The sequence below is a fragment of the Papaver somniferum genome, chromosome 2 (assembly GCF_003573695.1).
Source record: "Papaver somniferum cultivar HN1 chromosome 2, ASM357369v1, whole genome shotgun sequence".
Lineage (NCBI taxonomy): Eukaryota > Viridiplantae > Streptophyta > Magnoliopsida > Ranunculales > Papaveraceae > Papaver > Papaver somniferum.
Genome location: NC_039359.1, coordinates 171,990,474 through 171,997,438, shown reverse-complemented (window position 1 = coordinate 171,997,438; position 6,965 = coordinate 171,990,474).

The following is a 6,965-nucleotide window of genomic DNA, read 5'->3' as shown; positions in this document are numbered from 1 at the left end:
AGAGTATGGAAATTAGAGTTGCAGAGAGTTGCTGCTGCTGCCATTAGAGAAGAACACGAAGAACAATAGACTGCAAGTAGCAGTCGTTTTCTAGTGTCTTAAAACCGTTTCGTTTTCTTTCAGAAAAAGACTGTTGCTTCTGCGACTGTTTTGTGCTATAATTTTGTAACAGCTTCTTTGCAACATTTTTAACACCCGTAGACCATTGCAAATCTCTGTTTTATCTTATTTCTCCAAAAAAAACACCATTTGAGCTATGAGTTATCTTTTTGAGTGTGTTTTCACCATGTGGAGCTAGAACCCTTCACTGGGACGACGGAGAAAGTTGTATTTCATCCTTGGGGTAATTTAATAAATTCCTTATTTACTTTTTGCATAAATTTTAAATGATTTATGATTTCTATTCATCATTTGTTATCTTGTTAGATAGTGTATGCTTAGTCTTAGATGCTTTAGATACACTATGCTTGTAATTTACAATTGATGTTTTACGAAATCTACTTTGGCAAAGAATAGAGTTATTGTTTCTTTTGCTTTGAGCTATAAATGTCTAGGATTAATTTATTAACCCCATGAACATGAAAACCAGTGGAATCCCGAGTCCCGGTCTCTCTTCATCCTGTGAAAAATTTTGTATATATATTTTTCCTTATTTTCTTTATTAAATCTTAAAACAAATTCTCAACAAATCTGAGTGAACGAATCATCTTACTACAACATCATAAAAAAAAACACATCAATTTTTGGCGCCGCCGACGCGGATTTGCTTATAAATTTATGTTTAGGTTTTCTTTTTATTATTTTTGTTCTTTTTTATGCGTTTTGGCATTTCTTATTTTCTTTGAGGTTTGGAGCTAAGCTAAAGAAAAAGAAAAAGTGTTGAAAAGAAAAGCGAAGCTAAAGAAGGAAACAAAGAAGGGATCTAAAAGAAGTAAATAAGAAGATTTTGTATATAGTTAATTTATTTTTATTTTATTTTTAGAAACTGTATATAGGATTATTTTTTTTGTAATTCCTATTTTTATTTTTCGACTTTTTAATTTTTGGACATTTTTATTTGTTGGACATTTGGACATTATTTTTTTTAAAACCCTACGGAAGGGTAGTTATAAATAAAATGCACAGAGAAGGACGACGATTACGATATCGCCTCGGCCCCTCGGGTTCGTACATGACATAGGAGTCGTGGCCCGAGTCGACTTCAACGGTTCATCCCCCGTCTGGAACGGGAGGTAAGAATTCTAAACACCCGCGAATCTCCTGTCAGCGGGTTTACTGGATGATTTTGTATGCATATATGTTGAGGAATCGAATACGGCTGTTTTAATTTCCTAGTAAAGGGCAAGGCCTGGCCATACAAGATAAGGGTTCGGATTTCATCACCGTTCTCTTCTTTCCCGCCTTAGGAAAACGAAACCAAACGCGAACCTAAGCTTTAAAATTTGGAATAGAACGAGACCTATAGGGTAACGAGCTTAGTAGGAAAGTCATTCGAGAAATATTGGTCACTCTTTTAAGCATACTTCGAAGTTCATGATGGTTTCTGTGAGTTGAATGCGTGACTGCGCCGCCTTGTAATGCGGTGAGGCCTTGGGTATCAAAGCTCCACGCAGCTTCTCTCGCCTCTATTCAGCTTACTTTGACTCGGATTGATTCCAGAGGGGTTTGCTCAGATTGTAACGAATTCCTTTTCGAAAGAATAGAAGCTGGTCTAGAAACAATCTAAGTGGAGCCATCATGCTTTTTGTTTGCTAGATAAAATAGGCTTGTTGTGGTCGAGTCAGCCTTCTTTGTGTTTGTTTAGAATTCCCTTGCAGTTAGGATGTCGAACTGGTATTATAACAGCCAATACAATGAGTATCCGACTGAGCAGCTTGGACATTATCCTTTTTATGACCATAGTGTGAATAGTGATTGGGAACGCGAAACTTTTGAAGGTTATGGGTTATACCATGGTGAGCCCAATTACTATCCACATGCGCACCGGTCATACGAGCAAGAAGACTATAGCACTAGTTCCTCGTCTTTGGAGGATGCAATGAAACTATTGAAAAGTAGTCCTTTTTATGATCCTTCTGATAATTCCTCTTTACTAGAGTCAACACGTAAATTAGCTGAGTCGACAAGTAAGTTAGCAGAAATGAATAACTTAGTTTTTGACGAAAGAGAACTTTATATAGAGGAATCCCTCAAGATGATGGTTGAGACGAATGAAAGAATTTCTCGAAATAATCTTACTTTCCAATATAGTGTTTCCAATAATACCCTTAAAAATGAGGATAGTTATTTTCATAATCAAGATGACGAGGTTAGAATTGGTAACACTACTTGTTTTGATGAGGTTCGATCATTTTCATGTTATTATAATGATGATTATGATGAGGATAGTATCGATGAAGAACATGAAATATGTAGGCATAGTGATCAGGAATTTGTTACTCCAATTAAGCTTTACGATGATAATATTATTTCTAGTTCAAATCCAAATAATTTTTGTAATTATTCACCTATTCAAAAGGATGAGGATTTGACTAGAGATGCCCCCGTTTTAGATGATGTAGTATTTCCTGTCTACGAAGCCGATGATAGTTTTGAGGAACGAGTTTATTCTGAGAATATTGTTTTAGAGTCTAGAAATTTAGAAACATTAGACTTAGAAAAAGAAAATGAACTCGTAGAAATGAGTGAGGATGAACCCGACTTAGAAGAATCAATTGACCATTTTCGGGAATCCGATGACCTATAAATTAGGGAAGTTGTGACTAGTCTTTCTAGAGACACAGAAAACTCTAAGTTTGGGGGTGATTATCATTCTCCGTGTGCTTTAACTCTTAAAAAGTTCCCTCGTGTAGGACTTGACATTTGTGCCTCAACCATCTTACAAGATTATCTTAGTATACTTTTTCCTGAACCTAATGATGTCCAAAAAGAAGTTCAGTCGTTAGAAACCTATCCTCTAGTTGATGTGGTTTGCCCAGGCTATGATACCCATATTGACTTTGTTTTCCCACCAAATAGTTTTCTTCCAAATGTGAGAACGTTTATATTTCAAATGTGTCGAATATTAAGTTGTGAGACTAAACCTAAATGCTTTAGGAAATTAGAATCGACACATTTGCTTAAGAGTGACCACTACTCTCATTGTGGTCAATTTTGTAAGTCAAATCTTATTGACTTAGAGGATCCTCAGTTATTTAGGTTATTATTGTGCGCTTATAAGATCATCTTTGAGTTTTTCCAGACTCTAGGACCTAATGATTCGGATCCCACCTATGAAGAAACGCAACCAATGAAAATATTTTATTTATACCCTTTCTTAGAACCTGAACCTGAACCACAATTAGATATAAATATCTTAATCAGGAAACTAGATAAGGGCATGCTATCCTTGTTCACTTTCTTGGGTTATTGTAGTTTCCTTTGGTCAGCTCTTTTTGGTTTTGAATACCCACAGTTATTTCGGATGTTACTTTTTGATTCTATGAGGTGACTAATTCCTTCCGATGTCTGGCTGAAGACTTTAAACTTAGCACTTCTTGGGAGGTAACCCAATATCATGTGACACGGTAATATCTTTCCTTAACTCTTTTGCTTCAAATGGTAACAGTTTCTCCTTGTTCATATGCTTTTAATTTTATCTTTAGAACATTGAGGACAATGTTAGATTTAAGTTTGGGGGTATGGGAGAAACTTTTTAGTTGCACTTTTGAAACTTCTAGCGTCACATGGTATCCGGTTAGCTAAGTTTACATATTGTTTCTCACCGAAAAGATAGAAATTGGAATGCTAGAGATAACAACTTATTGAGACATTAGAGAAAAAGACATTGAGATCAATTCAGGAGAGAACTTGTTCCTTTTAGAGGGTAACGTGATGGACCTAACCATCCATGATGGAAAGGCGAGTAGGTCAGGAGGAAATGCCAGAAACACAAAGCAACCTCACAATGTAGTCTTAGTTACTGGATTATTACGACTCTCTCTCAGTAGAAACTTATCATCATCAACAAGCGGAGCGACATCAAAAGCTATGAAGAAAGTTGAAGACGTTTTAGGTTTAGAAGCAACAATAGAAAAGAATAATTCAAAAATCAAAGTTGAAGTTATAAGAGCAAATGATATAAGTTGTTAGAATCCATAATACCAAGACATCACAAGTTGCGAAGATCCAAGTTTTGAAAGTCCTTCTCTCATGGTCATGTAAATTGTTGTCTTGTAATTTTTGTTTCCAAAAAATGAAAAAAATGAAAAAAAAAAATCATCGATACGTTTTGTTCAATAAGGCCCAAGGGAAGTACAAATTTATAAGTCAAGGAAGAAATCGAAGAAAAGAGTTAATTGTCAAGGTTCTATGAGGTTCGATAGTTTAACATCAACAGTTGAAGACCGAAGAAGACGTTGTTTCTACTGAGCACTATGAGAGAGTCGAAGAAAGATACATTTGTTTGCTTTGTTAGTCTGCTTTCAATCTGGCACAAGATCTTTCTAGCACTGGTTTAACTCATCACACGTAATTAGTCCAGCTGTGTAGCAGATGTCCCTCTCATTTTTATCTCTCTCCTAATCTTATCCAGCTGTAAAGCAGAGGACGCATCTTACAATGTTCATCTAGCTGTGTAGCGGATATCTCTTTATCTAGCAGTGGTGCGGATGTGTCTCCCCTTTTCTTCAGTCAGCTTTAGAGTTGACACCTTTAATTTCCCTGGCATTCTAGTTACTTGGAGATAGGTTGAGAATATGTATGTCCTCATATCTCTTTGGATACTTGTGACCAATTAGGAGTAAAGGTTTTGTGGTTACACCTCTGGTAAACCCTCCGGAGACAACACTCCGCCGCTAGGGCCACCTAGCGGTTTAACGGCCTGCTGCACGTGCTAAGTGTAGTCTTTTTATCTTTTCAAAAATAAATTTTGCTCGAGGACTAGCAAATAATAAGTTTGGGGGTATTTGATAGACACATTTTTGTGTTTAATTTGATCTCAATACTATATATTGTTGGCACTCGAGTTTGTACTAATTTTGGTGTTTTATGTGTTTGTAGGCACCTTTGGAAAATAAACATTTTTTGGAAAATTTGGCTCGAAAAGTTGGTAAAAGCCCCGGAAGACACGTGTTGTTCGGACTCTCACCGTTGGATAAAGGGCACCTCAATTACTAAGGGGCACCTCAGGTCACCGCAAAAGGCATCTGCTATTCGCACTCCAGCAACGGATAAGGGGCGACCACTGGATAAGGGGTGTCCTTCTTCTAAAATTCAAATTTCATTTTTGGCGGGAAAATTTCCTTCTTCACTGGAAGATTTTTGATCGAAGTTTTGAACGTGTTCTAGGGAGATTCAATGGCTGATTTTTGGTAGGAAGTTGTGATATGGCCTAGCAAACACGTTGTGGGCTTTTGGTTCGATCAGAATTAGCTAGAATCGGCTAGGCAATCCACGAGTTGCAAACAGGGAAAACACGTACAGGGAGAAGATATCCACGGGTTCTGGAAGAATTTGTACGTGTTCTGATGATGTGTAATGACTTGAACGACTTGTTGGAGCGTGACAAAGATAAACAGGGATAGTTTTCACGTAATTGACAGCTGCGGATACGTGATCGAGATAAAAAAAGGAAAGAAAAATATATCGTTTACTGCCGAGTAATGGAAGAATATTTGGAGTGATTGAGCAAGATTTTATGAGGCTGTTGGGTATAAAAAGGATTCTCGAGAGTCATAGAAGGGGGATGGAGAGTTAGGGGTGAGAACAGAGTATAGAAATTAGAGTTGCAGAGAGTTGCTACAGCTGCCATTAGAGAAGAACACGAAGAACAATAGACTGCAAGTAGCAGTCATTTTCTAGTGTCTTAAAACCGTTTCGTTTTCTTTCAGAAAAAGACTGTTGCTTCTGCAACTGTTTTGTGCTATAATTTTGTAACAACTTCTTTGCAACATTTGTAACACCCGTAGACCATTGCAAATCTCTGTTTTATCTTATTACTTTAATAAAAACACCATTTGAGCTATGAGTTATCTTTTTGAGTGTGTTTTCACCATGTGGAGCTAGAACCCTTCACTGGGACGACGGAGAAAGTTGTATTTCATCCTTGGGGTAATTTAATAAATTCCTTATTTACTTTTTGCATAAATTTTAAATGATTTATGATTTTTATTCATCATTTGTTATCTTGTTAGATAGTGTATGCTTAGTCTTAGATGCTTTAGATACACTATGCTTGTAATTTACAATTGATGTTTTACGAAATCTACTTTGGCAAAGAATAGAGTTATTGTTTCTTTTTCTTTGAGCTATAAATGTCTAGGATTAATTTATGAACCCCATGAACATGAAAACCAGTGGAATCCCGAGTCACGGTCTCTCTTCATCCTGTGACAAATTTTGTATATATATTTTTCCTTATTTTCTTTATTAAATCTTAAAACAAATTCTCAACAAATCTGAGTGAACGAATCATCTTACTACAACATCATAAAAAAAACCACATCAGGGGGCCGACAGAAAGCAATATGGGCATGGTCGGTTGGTGATAGGCGGCGCCAGTTAGGGCAAACCGACCGGCCAAGTGGGGCTGCCGCGCCTCTCTTTCCGCTGCCTCTATTTGTCGCAGTTTCCATGTATTTCTTATTTTTCAACTTTTGGTAGGATGTTGCTCCTACTAGTTCCATGATGGACCAATTTCCTAGTTTGCCTAGGTTTAGTCTCGACCAATAGGGATCGAAATATTGTGCAGTTGTTTAGGGCAAAAACCTAATTTTTGTAAATTGATAAAATTAGTTCAGAATAATTGAACTTTATGAGCTGACACAAAATTAATCAATTTTGGTGAATTTTACATGTTGGTATAAAATCACTATTTATTTATTTTTATCTTGGAGAGCAGTGCAGCTTGCGCGTCTTTGATTGAGTACCTTCATGCACATCTTAATCCTGACACTTCGGGAAATTCATGCTACTCAGCCGAGAGT